This window comes from Pseudophryne corroboree, chromosome 6 (assembly GCF_028390025.1).
Source record: "Pseudophryne corroboree isolate aPseCor3 chromosome 6, aPseCor3.hap2, whole genome shotgun sequence".
In the NCBI taxonomy this organism is placed as follows: Eukaryota; Metazoa; Chordata; class Amphibia; order Anura; family Myobatrachidae; genus Pseudophryne; species Pseudophryne corroboree.
In genome coordinates this window covers 34,336,135-34,355,824 of record NC_086449.1, presented here as the reverse complement: position 1 = coordinate 34,355,824, position 19,690 = coordinate 34,336,135, and the positions used below count along the sequence as shown (strand labels likewise).

The 19,690-nt window shown below is 51.5% G+C and overlaps 1 protein-coding gene across 1 annotated transcript in view; it reads left to right on the top strand.

Annotated features, from left to right (window-relative positions):
• The first annotated feature begins 10,059 nt into the window (after positions 1–10,059).
• The window catches only part of LOC134935983 (zinc finger protein 845-like), a 45,861-nt gene continuing 36,230 nt past the window's right edge, over positions 10,060–19,690 (top strand). The window contains exon 1 of the mRNA XM_063930849.1: positions 10,060–10,318. The gene's annotated coding sequence lies outside the window, so the exon portion shown is untranslated. The remainder of the gene's footprint in view (positions 10,319–19,690) is intronic.

The following is a 19,690-nucleotide window of genomic DNA, read 5'->3' as shown; positions in this document are numbered from 1 at the left end:
GGGTGACATTACCATCATCGGCAATTGCTCTGCCTCCACACCAACATCGTCCTCATACATGTCGACACACACGTACCGACACACAGCAGCCACACAGGGAATGCTCTAATCGAAGACAGGACCCCCTAGCCCTTTGGGGAGACAGAGGGAGAGTTTGCCAGCACACACCAAAAGCGCTATAAATGTATATAAACAACCCTAGAAGGTGTTGTTTACTATATATGCGCTCTTAATATATAAATATCGCCAATTTATGCCCCCCTTCTCTTTGTTACCCTGTTTCTGTAGTGCAGTGCAGGGGAGAGACCTGGGAGCCTTCCTCACCAGCGGAGCTGAGCAGGAAAATGGCGCTGAGTGCTGAGGAGAATAAGCTCCGCCCCTTTTTCGGCGGGCTTTTCCCCGGTTTTTAAGAAACTGGCCTGGGTTAAAATACATACATATAGCCTTAATGGCTATATGTGATGTATTTATTTTGCCACTAAAGGTAATTATATTGCTGCCCAGGGCGCCCCCAGCAGCGCCCTGCACCCTCCGTGACTGAGTCAGTGAGCCGTGTGACAACAATGGCGCACAGCTGCCGTGCTGTGCGCTACCTTCAAGAAGACTGAGGAGTCTTCTGCCGCCTGCTTTCCGGACCTCCGTTCTGCCGTCTCTTCAGCGTCTGTAAGGGGGATCGGCGGCGCGGCTCCGGGACGAACCCCAGGCTGACCTGTGTTCCGACTCCCTCTGGAGCTAAGTGTCCAGTAGCCTAAGACTCCAATCCATCCTGCACGCAGGTGAGTTGGAAATCTCTCCCCTAAGTCCCTCGATGCAGTGATCCTGTTGCCAGCAGGAATCACTGAGATTGAAACCTAAAAAAAAACTTTTCTAAACAGCTCTTTAGGAGAGCCACCTAGATTGCACCCTCTCGGACGGGCACAAAAACCTAACTGAGGCTTGGAGGAGGGTCATAGGGGGAGGAGCCAGTACGCACCATGTGACCTAAAAGCTTTTTTAGATGTGCCCTGTCTCCTGCGGAGCCCGCTATTCCCCATGGTCCTGACGGAGTCCCAGCATCCACTAGGACGTTAGAGAAATATAGATTTCAGGCATCCCTCCACACGCTTATCTGTCGGTTCCTTCAGGGAGGTGACAGTGGTGACAGGCAGAGTAGATGAAACCATGAGACAGGTGACATGAGAATCCACCGGTGGTGGGTATTCCCACTTACTACATACCTCTGCAGGGAGAGGGTAGCGAGCCAAAGCCCGATTAGGGAGCGGAAAGTTTTTGTTACCTGGTGTAGACCAGGGTTTTTTTATTGATGTCCACAAGATGATCAGAATAGGTTAATACAGTTTTAACCACCTTCTGTTGTTTAAACATACAGTATCCGTTTTCTTGGCCACTGTAGTGGAATCCTCATCCTTAGTGATCTGTAGGATCTGCTTAATAGCATCCATCAGGGCAGGAACATCAACCTGTAAGGTAGAATCCTCGTCAGTAACGATTGATTCTGTCTGACAGGACCGTATGCTCCCCCTCCTCATCAGATGAAACATCAGAGAGGTTAGTGGATTGTGAGGAGGAAGCAGCCCGCTTAGAGGACCCAGAGACACAGGAGTGACCAGGAGCAGATTTCTGTCTAAACAAAGACTGATTTAACTGTTGAAGCTGGGTAGACAAATTCTCCACCCAAGTTGGATTTACTATAGGGACAACTTGTGGTAGCCGAGGAACCGGAGGGCCCATAGGGGGTGCTAAACTGTCCACCAGAGTCCCTAGGAGGGTAGTGAACATAGCCCAGGGTGGCTCCATTGTACAGTAGTTACAGGAGCTGCAGGCTGACTGGGAGGTGTATGACATTTAGTACACAGACCATCACACAATACTTCCCCCTCAGGTAAACCTCTGAAGCATGCCTTGCAAATTACAGGAGCTTCCAGAGTTTTACTGCCCTTATTGTTAGACATTGTAATAATAAGAATTTACTTACCGATAATTCTATTTCTCGTAGTCCGTAGTGGATGCTGGGGACTCCGTAAGGACCATGGGGAATAGCGGCTCCGCAGGAGACTGGGCACAAAAGCAAAGCTTTAGAACTACCTGGTGTGCACTGGCTCCACCCCCTATGACCCTCCTCCAAGCCTCAGTTAGGATACTGTGCCCGGACGAGCGTACACAATAAGGAAGGATTTTGAATCCCGGGTAAGACTCATACCAGCCACACCAATCACACCGTATAACTCGTGATCTAAACCCAGTTAACAGCATGATAACAGAGGAGCCTCTAGAAAAGATGGCTCACTACAGCAATAACCCGATTTTTTGGTAACAATAACTATGTACCAGTATTGCAGACAATCCGCACTTGGGATGGGCGCCCAGCATCCACTACGGACTACGAGAAATAGAATTATCGGTAAGTAAATTCTTATTTTCTCTAACGTCCTAAGTGGATGCTGGGGACTCCGTAAGGACCATGGGGATTATACCAAAGCTCCCAAACGGGCGGGAGAGTGCGGATGACTCTTCAGCACCAAATGAGAGAACTCCAGGTCCTCCTCAGCCAGGGTATCAATTTTGTAGAATTTTACAAACGTATTTGCTCCTGACCAAGTAGCTGCTCGGCAAAGTTGTAAAGCCGAGACCCCTCGGGCAGCCGCCCAAGATGAGCCCACCTTCCTTGTGGAGTGGGCATTTACAGATTTTTGGCTGTGGCAGGCCTGCCACAGAATGTGCAAGCTGAATTGTACTACAAATCCAACGAGCAATAGTCTGCTTAGAAGCAGGAGCACCCAGCTTGTTGGGTGCATACAGGATAAACAGCGAGTCAGATTTTCTGACTCCAGCCGTCCTGGAAACATATATTTTTCAGGGCCCTGACAACGTCTAGCAACTTGGAGTCCTCCAAGTCCCTAGTAGCCGCAGGCACCACAATAGGTTGGTTCAGGTGAAACGCTGAAACCACCTTAGGGAGAAACTGAGGACGAGTCCTCAATTCCGCCCTGTCCGAATGGAAAATCAGATAAGGGCTTTTACAGGATAAAGCCGCCAATTCTGACACGCGCCTGGCCCAGGCCAGGGCCAACAGCATGACCACTTTCCATGTGAGATATTTTAACTCCACAGATTTAAGTGGTTCAAACCAATGTGACTTTTGGAACCCAAAAACTACATTGAGATCCCAAAGTGCCACTGGAGGCACAAAAGGAGGCTGTATATGCAGTACCCCTTTTCTGAACTTCAGGGACTGAAGCTAGTTCTTTTTGGAAGAAAATTGACAGGGCCGAAATTTGAACCTTAATGGACCCCAATTTCAGGCCCATAGACACTCCTGTTTGCAGGAAATGTAGGAATCGACCCAGTTGAATTTCCTCCGTCGGGCCTTACTGGCCTCGCACCACGCAACATATTTTCGCCAAATGCGGTGATAATGTTTTGCGGTTACATCCTTCCTGGCTTTGATCAGGATAGGGATGACTTCATCCGGAATGCCTTTTTTCCTTCAGGATCCGGCGTTCAACCGCCATGCCGTCAAACACAGCCGCGGTAAGTCTTGGAACAGACAGGGTCCTTGCTGGAGCAGGTCCCTTCTTAGAGGTAGAGGCCACGGATCCTCCGTGAGCATCTCTTGAAGTTCCGGTTACCAAGTCCTTCTTGGCCAATCCGGAGCCACGAATATAGTGCTTACTCCTCTCCATCTTATCAATCTCAGTACCTTGGGTATGAGAGGCAGAGGAGGGAACACATACACTGACTGGTACACCCACGGTGTTACCAGAGCGTCTACAGCTATTGCCTGAGGGTCCCTTGACCTGGCGCAATACCTGTCGAGTTTTTCCCAACGGTTTATAATCATGTGGAAGACTTCTGGGTGAAGTCTCCACTCTCCCGGGTGGAGGTCGTGTCTGCTGAGGAAGTCTGCTTCCCAGTTGTCCACTCCCGGAATGAATACTGCTGACAGTGCTATCACATGATTTTCCGCCCAGCGAAGAATCCTTGCAGCTTCTGCCATTTTTTGCCCTCCTGCTTCTTGTGCCACCCTGTCTGTTTACGTGGGTGACTGCCGTGATGTTGTCCGACTGGATCAACACCGGCTGACCTTGAAGCAGAGGTCTTGCTAAGCTTAGAGCATTGTAAATGGCCCTTAGCTTCGGGATATTTATGTGAAGTGATGTCTCCAGGCTTGACCATAAGCCCTGGAAATTCCTTCCCTGTGTGACTGCTCCCCAGCCTCGCAGGCTGGCATCCGTGGTCACCAGGACCCAGTCCTGAATGCCGAATCTGCAGCACTCTAGAAGATGAGCACTCTGCAACCACCACAGGAGGGACACCCTTGTCCTTGGTGACAGGGTTATCCGCTGATGCATCTGAAGATGCGACCCGGACCATTTGTCCAGCAGGTCCCACTGGAAAGTTCTTGCGTGGAATCTGCCGAATGGGATTGCTTCGTAGGAAGCCACCATTTTACCCAGAACCCTTGTGCATTGATGCACTGAGAGTTGGCTCGGTTTTAGGAGGTTCCTGACTAGCTCGGATAACTCCCTGGCTTTCTCCTCCGGGAGAAACACCTTTTTCTGGACTGTGTCCAGGAACATCCCTAGGAACAGAAGACGAGTCGTCGGAACCAGCTGCGATTTTGGAATATTGAGAATCCAATCGTGCTGCCGCAACACTACCTGAGATAGTGCTACACCGACCTCCAACTGTTCCCTGGATCTTACCCTTATCAGGGAATCGTCCAAGTAAGGGATAACTAAAATTCCCTTCCTTCGAAGGAATATCATCATTTCGGCCATTACCTTGGTAAAGACCCGGGGTGCCGTGGACCATCCATACGGCAGCGTCTGAACTGATAGTGACAGTTCTGTACCATAAACCTGAAGTACCCTTGGTGAGAAGGGTAAATTGGGACATGAAGGTAAGCATCCTTGATGTCCCGAGACATCATGTAGTCCCCTTCTTCCAGGTTCGCAATCACTGCTCTGAGTGACTCAATCTTGAATTTGAACCTTTGTATGTAAGTGTTCAAAGATTTTAGATTTAGAATCGGTCTCACCGAGCCGTCCGGCTTCGGTACCACAACAGTGTGGAATAATACCCCGTTCCCTGTTGCAGGAGGGGTACCTTGATTATCACCTGCTGGGAATACAGCTTGTGAATGGCTTCCAAAACTGTCTCCCTGTCAGAAGGAGACATCGGTAAAGCCGACTTTAGGAAACGGCGAGGGGGAGACGTCTCGAATTCCAATTTGTACCCCTGAGATATCACCTGAAGGATCCAGGGGTCTACTTGCGAGTGAGCCCACTGCGCGCTGAAATTCATTGAGACAGGCCCCCCACCGTGCCTGATTCTGCTTGTAAAGCCCCAGCGTCATACTGAGGGCTTGGCAGAGGCGGGAGAGGGTTTCTGTTCCTGGGAACTGGCTGATTTCTGCAGCCTTTTTCCTCTCCCTCTGTCACGGGGCAGAAATGAGGAACCTTTTGCCCGCTTGTCCACGAAAAGACTGCGCCTGATAATACGGCGTCTTCTCATGTTGAGAGGCGACCTGGGGTACACACGTGGATTTCCCAGCTGTTGCCGTGGCCACCAGGTCTGAAAGACCGACCCCAAATAACTCCTCCCCTTAATAAGGCAATACTTCCAAATGCCGTTTGGAATCCGCATCACCTGACCACTGTCGTGTCCATAACCCTCTACTGGTAGAAATGGACAACGCACTTAGACTTGATGCCAGTCGGCAAATATTCCGCTGTGCATCACGCATATATAGAAATGCATCTTTCAAATGCTCTATAGGCAATAATATACTGTCCCTATCTAGGGTATCAATATTTTCAGTCAGGGAATCCGACCACGCCAACCCAGCACTGCACATCCAGGCTGAGGCGATTGCTGGTCGCAGTATAACACCAGTATGTGTGTAAATACATTTTAGGATACCCTCCTGCTTTCTATCAGCAGGATCCTTAAGGGCGGCCATCTCAGGAGAGGGTAGAGCCCTTGTTCTTACAAGCGTGTGAGCGCTTTATCCACCCTAGGGGGTGTTTCCCAACGCACCCTAACCTCTGGCGGGAAAGGATATAATGCCAATAACATTTTAGAAATTATCAGTTGTTATCGGGGGAAACCCACGCATCATCACACACCTCATTTAATTTTTTTAGATTCAGGAAAACTACAGGTAGTTTTTCCTCACCGAACATAATACCCCTTTTTGGTGGTACTCGTATTATCAGAAATGTGTAAAACATTTTTCATTGCCTCAATCATGTAACGTGTGGCCCTACTGGAAGTCACATTTGTCTCTTCACCGTCGACACTGGAGTCAGTATCCGTGTCGGCGTCTATATCTGCCATCTGAGGTAACGGGCGCTTTAGAGCCCCTGACGGCCTATGAGACGTCTGGACAGGCACAAGCTGAGTAGCCGGCTGTCTCATGTCAACCACTGTCTTTTATACAGAGCTGACACTGTCACGTAATTCCTTCCAACCGTTCATCCACTCAGGTGTCGACCCCCTAGGGGGTGACATCACTATTACAGGCAATCTGCTCCGTCTCCACATCATTTTTCTCCTCATACATGTCGACACAAATGTACCGACACACAGCACACACACAGGGAATGCTCTGATAGAGGACAGGACCCCACTAGCCCTTTGGGGAGACAGAGGGAGAGTTTGCCAGCACACACCAGAGCGCTATATATATATACAGGGATAACCTTATATAAGTGTTTTTCCCCTTATAGCTGCTGTATTGTTAATACTGCGCCTAATTAGTGCCCCCCTCTCTTTTTTAACCCTTTCTGTAGTGTAGTGACTGCAGGGGAGAGCCAGGGGAGCTTCCCTCCAACGGAGCTGTGAGGGAAAATGGCGCCAGTGTGCTGAGGAGATAGGCTCCGCCCCTTTTTCGCGGACTTTTCTCCTGCTTTTTTATGGATTCTGGCAGGGGTTAAAATTCATCCATATAGCCCTGGGGGCTATATGTGATGTATTTTCGCCAGCCAAGGTGTTTTTATTGCTGCTCAGGGCGCCCCCCCCTAGCGCCCTGCACCCTCAGTGACCGAAGTGTGAAGTGTGCTGAGGAGCAATGGCGCACAGCTGCAGTGCTGTGCGCTACCTTGGTGAAGACAGGACGTCTTCTGCCGCCGATTTTCCGGACCTCTTCTGTCTTCTGGCTCTGTAAGGGGGCCGGCGGCGCGGCTCTGGGACCCATCCATGGCTGGGCCTGTGATCGTCCCTCTGGAGCTAATGTCCAGTAGCCTAAGAAGCCCAATCCACTCTGCACGCAGGTGAGTTCGCTTCTTCTCCCCTTAGTCCCTCGATGCAGTGAGCCTGTTGCCAGCAGGTCTCACTGAACATAAAAAACCTAAAACTAAACTTTTCACTAAGCAGCTCAGGAGAGCCACCTAGTGTGCACCCTTCTCGTTCGGGCACAAAGATCTAACTGAGGCTTGGAGGAGGGTCATAGGGGGAGGAGCCAGTGCACACCAGGTAGTTCTAAAGCTTTGCTTTTGTGCCCAGTCTCCTGCGGAGCCGCTATTCCCCATGGTCCTTACGGAGTCCCCAGCATCCACTTAGGACGTTAGAGAAAAAGCAACAATCAGGCTATTAGTAAGATGAAGCCAGACAGAGTACAAAACTTGTGGACAAAGTACACAAACAGCGTCAGAATACACAAACTTGTGGACTAAATCCCGGTGTACGTGACTGTAACACAGTAAAACATCCTAAGTACTTCGGGTATAGAATATAGATATAGCTACCTTAGATGGGATACACATGAGAGTGAAACCATACAGCAGGTACAGGCACACACAGCCACATGCAATGCAGAGATTATTATAAGCACAATAAAACTGCACTGGACTAGTATATAACAGCGCGGTCCTAGACCGGAGGTATATATCAGAATACTCGTACGAATACTCATACAATATATTAGGTACACTCTTTCTTAACTAATGCTGTCTGTAACAAGACATGTACAAAACTCAAGTGTCTGTAAAGTCTCAGCACTGTGAACAGGCGGCTTTACAGGGGAGATCATGCCCTGCAATCCCAGAGACCAGTAGCAGCTATGCTCAGAAGATGGCACCCAGCGTCTCTGTCAGGAACTGAGGGAGAGTGTGAGGCTGCTCCAGTGCGGGAAATTTGCGAGGAGATAGCACCCTGGGCCGGGGGAGGGGCTACAGGTCAAGCGCCGACTCCCCTGTGCTGGGCCTCACCGCCGGTACTACGGAACCTCACCAATAGGGACGTTAGTACACCTGACCGTACTCCTATGCCCTGGTGGGTATAGTGGCGTCCCTGCACGGTAAGTGTCCACGCCAGCGTCGCGGTCCATCTCCCTAGACTGCAACAGGAATGTGATTTAGTGGCAGGTCCCGCCTGGGGGACCCTCTTACCTCCTCCCTTTGTAGCATCCACGCAAACCAGGAGAGGGTCTGCGACCGTGTGCCTAAGCCGGAGCGTCTTCGCCGCAAGTACCCGGGATCTGACCCACGGGAGTATGCAACGCTGCTTGGGAGGTGACAGAAACGCAGCACTGAATGTCACCCTGATATAACAGTGCTGCATCCCTTGAAGTCTTCTCTAGCTTTTTCAGGGCTGCCCAGTGCAGCCGACCTGTTAGGTGACCTGCTGCCTGCAGGCACCACTCGAAACTGAGCTCTCAGTGTCTGGAGGCAGGGTTATAGAGGAGGCCCCAATGCATTCTGGGACAGTCAAAGCTTTGTCTGATGGTGCCTCTGGATCCAAGATCCTGCACTACCCCCCAATGTATTCCCTGTGCAACGCAGTGTACCCCACTGCAGAAATCTAAAGATATTGACCCTCATTCCAAGTTGATCGCTCGCTAGCTACTTTTAGCAGCCGTGCAAACGCATAGTCGGCGCCGACGGGGGAGTGTATTTTAGCATAGCAGGAGTGCGAACGCCTGTGCAGCGGAGAGCCTGCAAACACATTTTGTGCAGAACAAGACCAGCCCTGTAGTTACTTATTCTGTGCGATGTTTGCTGCGACGAGTGACGCGGTAACGATGTCAGGTACCCGCCATGCAAACGCCCGGTCAAGCCTGCATTTTTCCAAACACTCCCAGAAAACGGTCAGTTGCCACCCACAAACGGCTTCTTCCTGTCAATCACCCTGCGTTCGGCACTGCGACTCAAAGCGTCGCTAGAACCTGTGCAAAACCACGTCGCTCGTTGTACCCATACGACGAGCGTGCGCATTGCGATGCATATGCATGCGCAGATTAGTCCCTTTCTGCCATGATCTCTGCGCTGCGAAAATCCATAGCGAGTGATCAACTCGGAATGAGGGCGATTGTACGAGACGACATGCACCTGGATGTGGGTACATGCTGTCACTGACGGGACCCAAACGATATCAGTCAGTGTGTATGAATGATAGCGCTTGCGGGGGGATCTGGCGGGGTAGTATTCATGTGACCGCCGGTCAGCTGACCGACAGTCACATAACCTCCTCCACGAGCCCGACGACTCACTATCCCGATGGTCGGCATGCCGACCAACAGGGACTATTTCCACTCGTGGGTGTCCACGACACCCATAGAGTGGGAATAGAACCCGTGGCGACCGCAGCACCGAGCCCACAGCTTGCTGCACTCGCCCCTCCCCACCGGGATCCCGGCGTCGGTATGCTGCCGGGATCCCGGCGTCGGTAAGGTGACCAGTAAGGTCACCAGTACTACACCCATCTGGCGAGATGTCCCTGACATAGGCAGGTGTGTACCCACCATAAGAACTTTTCACTGTCTGTCTATCAACCACCTCCCAGGCTGACCTATACACTGACTACTAATGCCAAACCCCCCAGACTGTGTAACGGGGTATATGGGGCATCACAGGGGCTGACACTATACAGGGCACAGGGGGAGTGACGGGGAACACGCTGCTGGGCAGGTGGGGGAACTGACTGATAGGATATCCAGCGGGACACAGTAAGCAAAGGATCATGGGGCATCACCACAGCAACCAACGCTGCGCAGTCACATGACCTGGAGAAGCTCAGGACAAAGGATGAGACTGCGTCACAGCGCGAACGGTGAACACAGCGCCCGAATGTCCCCGCCCAGTCTCCTCCCTCTCATGGCATGTCCCCGCCCAGTCTCCTCCCTCTCATGCCTCTTCCCGCCCAGTCACTTTCCCACCCTCATCTCAACGATCCCGCCCAATCTCCTCTCGCATACTCGCGCGTCCCCGCCCAGTCTCCTGCTCCGGGCGCGCCCCCTGACTGTCCGGAGACGAGTCTAGCGCTCGTGCACTGGAGGCTGCAGTGTGGGAGAATAGGAGGCTCGGCGGTGAGTGAGGTGAGTGTTGCTGTGTGTGGCCCCATCCTGTGGGTGCAGGGCCCCTGGTGCTCGGCTAGGGGCAGTATAGTGTGTGCGGATAGGTGGGGCTGTTCGGCGGCGGCTGCTGTTTAATTGTCTCCTCTCTGCAACCTCATACGTATGTCCTCGCACCATCATCCTGTACCATATGCTCTCCCCATCACTTTCAGCCACCCCCTCCCCCCAGGTATATGCCACCCCCCCCCCTCCCCCCAGGTATATGCCACCCCATCGCTGCCAGTAACCCCCCCCCCCCCCCCCGCCCCCAGGTATATTCTACCCCATCACTGGCAGTGCCAGCTACACATGACATTCCCCCCAGCATTGCCAGCTACACATGACATGCCCCCCAGCAGTGCCAGCTACACGTGACATGCCCCCCAGCAGTGCCAGATACACGTGACATGCCCCCCAGCAGTGCCAGCTACACGTGACATGCCCCCCCAGCAGTGCCAGCTACACATGACATGCCCCCCAGCAGTGCCAGCTACACATGACATGCCCCCCAGCAGCGCCAGCTGCACATGACATGCCCCCCCAGAAGTGCCAGCTACACGTGACATGCCCCCCAACAGTGCCAGTTACACATGACATGCCCCCCCAGCAGTGCCAGCTACACGTGACATGCCCCCCAGCAGTGCCAGCTACACGTGACATGCCCCCCCAGCAGGGCCAGCTGCACGTGACATGCCCCCCAGCAGTGCCAGCTACACGTGACATGCCCCCCAGCAGTGCCAGCTACACGTGACATGCCGCCCCAGCAGTGCCAGCTACACATGACATGCCCCCCAGCAGTGCCAGCTACACATGACATGCCCCCCAGCAGCAGTGCCAGTTACACATGACATGCCCCCCAGCAGCAGTGCCAGTTACACATGACATGCCCCCCAGCAGCAGTGCCAGTTACACATGACATGCCCCCCAGCAGCAGTGCCAGTTACACATGACATGCCCCCCAGCAGTGCCAGTTACACATGACATGCCCCCCAGCAGTGCCAGTTACACATGACATGCCCCCCCAGCAGTGCCAGCTACACATGACATGCCACCCAGCAGTGCCAGCTACACATGACATGCCCCCCAGCAGTGCCAGCTACACATGACATGCCCCCCAGCAGTGCCAGCTACACATGACCTGCCCCCCAGCAGTGCCAGCTACACATGACATGCCCCCCATTAGTGCCAGCTACACATAACATGCCCCCCGGGAGCGCCAGATGCACATGACATGCCCCCCAGCAGCAGTGCCAGTTACACATGACATGCCCCCCAGCAGCAGTGCCAGTTACACATGACATGCCCCCCCAGCAGTGCCAGCTACACATGACATGCCGCCCAGCAGTGCCAGCTACACATGACATGCCGCCCAGCAGTGCCAGCTACACATGACATGCCCCCCAGCAGTGCCAGCTACACATGACATGCCCCCCAGCAGTGCCAGCTACACATGACATGCCCAGCAGTGCCAGATACACGTGACATGCCCCCCAGCAGTGCCAGCTACACGTGACATGCCCAGCAGTGCCAGATACACATGACATGCCCCCCAGCAGCAGTGCCAGCTACATGTGACATGCCCCGCAGCAGTGCCAGTTACACGTGACATGCCCCCCAGCAGTGCCAGTTACACATGACATGCCCCCCAGCAGTGCCAGTTACACATGACATGCCCCCCAGCAGTGCCAGCTACACATGACATGCCGCCCCAGCAGTGCCAGTTACACATGACATGCCCCCCAGCAGCAGTGCCAGTTACACATGACATGCCCCCCAGCAGCAGTGCCAGTTACACATGACATGCCCCCCAGCAGTGCCAGTTACACATGACATGCCCCCCAGCAGTGCCAGTTACACATGACATGCCCCCCCCAGCAGTGCCAGCTACACATGACATGCCGCCCAGCAGTGCCAGCTACACATGACATGCCCCCCAGCAGTGCCAGCTACACATGACATGCCCCCCAGCAGTGCCAGCTACACATGACATGCCCCCCCAGCAGTGCCAGCTACACATGACATGCCCCCCAGCAGTGCCAGCTACACATGACATGCCCCGCAGGAGCGCCAGCTACACATGACATGCCCCCCAGCAGTGCCAGCTACACATGACATGCCCACCCAGCAGTGCCAGGTACACATGACATGCCCCCCAGGAGCGCCAGATGCACATGACATGCCCCCAAGCAGCAGTGCCAGTTACACATGACATGCCTCCAAGCAGCAGTGCCAGTTACACATGACATGCCCCCCAGCAGTGCCAGTTACACATGACATGCCCCCCAGCAGTGCCAGTTACACATGACATGCCCCCCCAGCAGTGCCAGCTACACATGACATGCCGCCCCAGCAGTGCCAGTTACACATGACATGCCTCCCAGCAGCAGTGCCAGTTACACATGACATGCCTCCCAGCAGCAGTGCCAGTTACACATGACATGCCCCCCAGCAGTGCCAGTTACACATGACATGCCCCCCAGCAGTGCCAGTTACACATGACATGCCCCCCAGCAGTGCCAGCTACACATGACATGCCGCCCAGCAGTGCCAGCTACACATGACATGCCGCCCAGCAGTGCCAGCTACACATGACATGCCCCCCAGCAGTGCCAGTTACACATGACATGCCCCCCCAGCAGTGCCAGCTACACATGACATGCCGCCCCAGCAGTGCCAGCTACACATGACATGCCCCCCAGCAGTGCCAGCTACACATGATATGCCCCCCAGCAGTGCCAGCTACACATGACATGCCCCCCAGCAGTGCCAGCTACACATGACATGCCCCCCAGCAGTGCCAGCTACACATGACATGCCCCCCAGGAGCACCAGATGCACATGACATGCCCCCCAGCAGTGCCAGATGCACATGACTTGCCTCCCAGCAGTGCCAGCTACACATGACATGCCCCCCAGCAGGGCCAGCTACACATGACATGCCGCCCCAGCAGTGCCAGCTACACATGACATGCCGCCCCAGCAGTGCCAGCTACACATGACATGCCCCCCAGGAGCGCCAGCTACACATGACATGCCCCCCAGGAGCGCCAGATGCACATGACATGCCCCCCAGCAGTGCCAGATGCACATGACATGCCCCCCAGCAGTGCCAGATGCACATGACATGCCCCCCAGCAGTGCCAGCTACACATGACATGCCCCCCAGCAGGGCCAGCTACACATGACATTCCCCCCAGGAGCGCCAGCTACACATGACATGCCCCCCAGGAGCGCCAGATGCACATGACATGCACCCCAGCAGTGCCAGCTACACATGACATGCCCCCCAGCAGTGCCAGCTACACATGACATGCCCCCCAGGAGCGCCAGATGCGCATGACATGCCCCCCAGGAGCACCAGATGCACATGACATGCCCCCCAGGAGCGCCAGATGCACATGACATGCCCCCCAGGAGCGCCAGATGCACATGACATGCCCCCCCAGCAGTGCCAGCTACACATGACATGCCCCCCAGCAGTGCCAGATGCACATGACATGCCCCCACAGTGCCAGATACATAAATGCCCCCAGTGCCAGATATGCCCCCACAGTGCCAGATACATAAACGCCCCCCAGTGCCAGATATACCCCCACAGTGACAGATAAATGACCCTACATTAATGCCCCCCGCAGTGCCAGATACATTAATGCCCCCCGCAGTGCCAGATACATTAATGCCCCCACAGTGCCAGATACATTAATGCCCCCACAGTGCCAGATACATTAATGCCCCCACAGTGCCAGATACATTAATGCCCCCACAGTGATAGATACATTAATGCCCCCCACAGTGATAGATACATTAATGCCCCCCACAGTGCCAGATACATTAATACCCCCACAGTGCCAGATACATTAATACCCCCACAGTGCCAGATACATTAATGCCCCCACAGTGATAGATACATTAATGCCCCCCACAGTGATAGATACATTAATGCCCCCCACAGTGCCAGATACATTAATACCCCCACAGTGCCAGATACATTAATGCCCCCACAGTGATAGATACATTAATGCCCCCCACAGTGCCAGATACATTAATGCCCCCACAGTGATAGATACATTAATGCACCCACAGTGATAGATACATTAATGCCCCCACAGTGATAGATACATTAATGCCCCCCACAGTGCCAGATACATTAATGCCCCCACAGTGCCAGATATGCCCCCACAGTGCCAGATACATTAATGCCCCCCACAGTGCTAGATACATTAATGCCCCCACAGTGCCAGATATGCCCCCACAGTGCTAGATACATTAATGCCCCCACAGTGCCAGATATGCCCCCACAGTGCCGGATACATTAATGCCCCCACAGTGCCAGATATGCCCCCACAGTGCCAGATACATTAATGCCCCCACAGTGCCAGATATGCCCCCACAGTGCCGGATACATTAATGTCCCCACAATGCCGGATACATTAATGCCCCCACAGTGCTAGATACATTAATGCCCCCACAGTGCCAGATATGCCCCCACAGTGCCGGATACATTAATGCCCCCACAGTGCCAGATATGCCCCCACAGTGCCGGATACATTAATGCCTCCACAGTGCCAGATATGCCCCCACAGTGCCAGATACATTAATGCCCCCACAGTGCCAGATATGCCCCCACAGTGCCAGTAAAATGACCCCCACAGTGCCAGAAACATTACTGCCCCCCACAGTGCCAGATACATTAATGCCCCCCACAGTACCAGATATGCCCCCACAGTGCCAGATAAATGACCCCCACAGTGCCAGAAACATTAATGCCCCCACAGTGCCACATATGCCCCCAGAGTACCTGCTGCTGTGCCGGCGATGAGGGAGGTGGAGAGCTGCTGTAGCCGGTTGCGCTGTGCGGCACCTGTGCCTGCAAGTGATCTGTGCGCGCTGTTCGGCGTCGGTGTCTGACATCAGACGCCGGTGCCGAACAGTGCGCACAGCCACATCACTGAGCATAGGACAGTGCCGGCTCCAGGCTCCAACATGTCGGCGCCCTTTAAGGGTGGCGCCCTGCGTGGTCACTCGACTCGAACATGCCTGGAGCCGGCCCTGACCCCAGCACTGGGTGTACAGTCTGCTCTCTCCCCAAGCATGTGCTACCTGTATATACAGTTTATATATCTCTCCTCAGCATCATCCATTACTAATCAGTCTGCCCCAGTTTGCGCCGTATATATATATTTATTGATAAATGTCAGAGTTATTCCTGAAACGTCGCTGATCTCTTTGGCTATGCTTTAAGCCTAATAAACACATTACAGTAGTGTCTTTCTACAAATGCAATGCTGTGCCGCCTTATACCATATTCTAATCACTCTGGCACCCTAAATAGATGGGTGTGGTATGTGTGACCGCCGGTCGGCATCCCTGCAGCGGAATGGGGGGTGAGCGCAACAAGGCCCTTGCGTGCTTGTTGCGCTCTCCACGCCAAGTGGAAATAGTCCCTGCTTTTCTGCATGCCAACCATTGGGATTGTGAAGGGGTGTGATGTAGGGGGAGGTGACATTCCAAATAGATGTACCTGCTGTGTGGGGTGGCCCACTACTCACCTCTTATTAAACATTATATAATAAAAGGCTGAAGGTGGTACACACGTCGCGATTTTTGCTGTGTTAAGCGATCTAGGTTAGAACAGATCGCTCAGCGCACATCACTATACGCACAGCGCTGATGGCTCTATACACTACAGACAGGTATGTATAGAGTGTACATTAGCTGTGGCCCGCATGTATTTCTTCTTCCACTTAGTTGTTTTTATGATGTTTAGAATGTTAGTTGTATCCTATAAATAAGAGGTCATTATTTAACGTATTTACAGTATGTAGGAAAATATCTACGTATTCAGATATGTTGAAGGTTAAAAAATCAACACCTGCTAGGATTGGTCTCCCCGGGGGATATCTCAAATTATGGCAGATTTATTTATTTATTAACAGTTTCTTATATAGAGCAGCAAATTCTGTTGCGCTTTACAACTGGACACAATTAGAAGATAAAACTGGGTAGAAACAAACAGTCATAGAGGTAGGAGGGCTCTGCTCGCAAGCTTACAATCTATGGGGAAATAGAACCTATCCTTGTGTATCAGTGCCTATCTATTGCATAGTTGTCCACCAGATTGTAAAGGTTATTGGTGGGCTGCATGATATCACATGACAGCAGTGATGAACCAGGGTCAGGAGGAAGGGAGAGTGAAGAAAGAAAATATGTGGAGGATATGTGCGGACTGCAATGTGTGGATATAATTGGATAGGAAAGCTATGAAGGTAATGTGAGCGGTTCTGGAATTTGATAAGCTTGCCTGAATACAGTAGGTGAGTTTTCAGGGAACGCGTGAAGGTTTGAAGACTAGAGGAGTGTCTTATTGTGCGTGGTGGGGCATTCCAGAGAGTGGGTGCAGCCCGAAGAAAGTCCTGTAATCGTGCATGGGAGCGAATAATGAGTGTGGATGAGAGACGTAGATCTTGTAAAGAGCAAAGGGTCCGGGTTGGGAGATATTTTGAGATAAGCGAAGATATGTATGTTGGTGTAGTATGGTTAATATTGAAATAATGGGGTTAGATCTCATAAGGTTTTGTTAGCCATCCTTTGTGATTATTATATTAGTGTGTAACCCGTGGACCAGTAAATCCCTTAGAATTTACAAACTCTTCTGTTGGATCCTTCAAAAGGGGTTTATGGGAGCACACAGTGTCCTTCACCATTTATTATTAATCTTTTTACCGTTTATATGGCGCTACAAGGGTTCCTCAGCCCCTAACAAAGTACATAAATGAGCCAAACAGGAAAATAATGACTTACACTCAAGATAATGTAGGACATGTACATGGTACATAAACATTTCTGCCTCAGCAGACAGGACGCTGAAATAATACTCATGGTAGAAGAAACTGAGGGTTAGGTGCTGTTGTAGGCAGTATGGAGTACAAAATAGTCTGAGAGGGAAAAGCATATGAGGGGAGAGGGCCCTGTTCATGGGAGGAGCAGAGAGACCAGAGTGTCACATGTGGGGTAGAAGTAAGCATGGAACAGGGGGCTATGATGAGATTCTCAAAGTGATGGCACCATAATGCCTGATCAGTGTCTGCACGCCAGAAGTCCAACTACCCATCTCTAGACCTTCTCTGCAGATATTCACACACCCTTAAAACTCACTGCTCTTTTTATACCCTAGCTGCTTGTTTTGTGAATAGCAATAGAAATGACCGGGATGTAGTCGAGATCCCAGCGGTCAGGATTCTGACGCCAGAATCCCGACCGCTGATGATGACGACAGCCGTATTGCCGACTAGCAGGGGCTATTTCCACTCGTGAGTGTCCACAATACTCATAGAGTGTGGCGAGCGTTCACTCCCCCGCCGACATTTTGGCGGCCGGGATCCCGACCGCTGGCACTACAGCCCCAACCGGAAATGACTAGTTGAGCGCATACAAATACCAAGTGTATTTTATGACTGAATAAACACAAGCATATGACATTCATTCTAGAAAATAAATAACTTTTATTTTTAGTTCTGTCTTTAAGATATATATATATAAGCAGTTTAAATAGCGTAACTGCACAGTATCATTTTAGAAAGAGTTTATCTTCTACATACACAAATGTATGTAATAGAATTAAAATGTATCACGTGATATATAAAAATGTAAACGCAAAAATAATTGCAAATGGATCTCTTGCTTAATTTTCCTAATGAAGATTAACATGTAAATTACAAAAAATTATAATCTAGCAATAGAAGTGCACTGTTTTTGTTTTACATGCATAAAATGTAAAATTATTTTGTACTGTGTCCCACCAGTGACAAAATAAAACATCATTATTTTGACTAATACTAATACTTTTATTCTTTTTTTTTTTTTGTATCGTATTCTACACCAAGTTCTTACTTCACAATGGGTAAATCATTTTTTTTATCCCACCTGTACATTCACAGAGATTGTTTAAAATTGCTTGCTATATGAGAAGGTAGGTCTACTTTCTGTCCCACCCATGACACACATGCCATACCTATCGATGCAAATAAAGAGTTACTATACACATCTTATAACACCATGCTTACTGTATGTATGCTACCATAATAATGTAAATATACTTCATATTATGAGAGAGAGCCTCTTGATAAGAAATCCTTAGTGCAAATGTCCCACCTGTGACAATAGAATGCCCCTAATCCCTCTGTGCTCATTGCAGTTTCAGTAATACAATCCCTTCTTAACATTCATGGGCAGGTCCTACCAAAAGGGGTGGCTTGTAGGGAAATTTTCCCAGGCCTCCGACTGGCAGGGGACCGTAAACTTTTCTGGCTTACTGTTTATCAGGATTGGACGAGGGTCATGACTTCTTCTTCAAATACTGGGGAAACAGATGTCGAGGTTAGTAGGAAGAATGGGCAGGGGTGGTCAGGGAAAGGAGGTGGCAGGTTGCTGAGTGGTGGAATGTGATGTTCTGACGAATGGAGTTAATTTTAGATGGGAAGTGGGTGGCAAAGTCAAGGGCAGAGAGTGAGGAGGGGAGTTGCGGTGGGATTGGGCAGAGGAGGGAGTTGACAGTGGCAATGAGATGCTGGGGGTTTGAAATCTGGGTGATGAGGTTCTTGAAAACGAGTTTTATGGTAAGAACTTACCTTTGTTAAAACTCTTTCTGCGAGGTACACTGGGCTCCACAAGGATTGGACAATGGGGTGTAGAGTAGGATCTTGATCCGAGGCACCAACAGGTTCAAAGCTTTGACTGTTCCCAGAATGCACAGCGCCGCCTCCTCTATAACTCCGCCTCCCTGCACAGGAGCTCAGTTTTTAGTTAACCAGCCCAATGCAGTAGCAGGAAAAGAGATGACAACGGTTAGTAGCCACAAACACCACACTCTCACTACAGGAGAAGTGTCAGCGGCTAATGCCATACAAACCCAAAGAAGCTAAGTGCGTCAGGGTGGGCACCTTGTGGAGCCCAGTGTACCTCGCAGAAAGAGTTTTAACAAAGGTAAGTTCTTACCATAAAACTTGTTTTCTGCTGCGGGGTACACTGGGCTCCACAAGGATTGGACAATGGGGATGTCCTAAAGCAGTTCCTTATGGGAGAAGATGCACTGTAGCGGGCACAAGAACCCGGTGTCCAAAGGAAGCATCCTGGGAAGCGGCAGTATCGAAGGCATAGAACCTTATGAACGTGTTCACTGAGGACCACGTAGCCGCCTTGCACAATTGTTCAAGGGTCGCACCACGTTGGGCCGCCCAAGAAGGTCCAACAGACCGAGTACAATGGGCCGTAATGTGAGCAGGAGCCCACAGACCAGCCTTCACATAAGCATGTGCAATCACCATTCTAATCCATCTGGCCAAAGTCTGCTTGTGA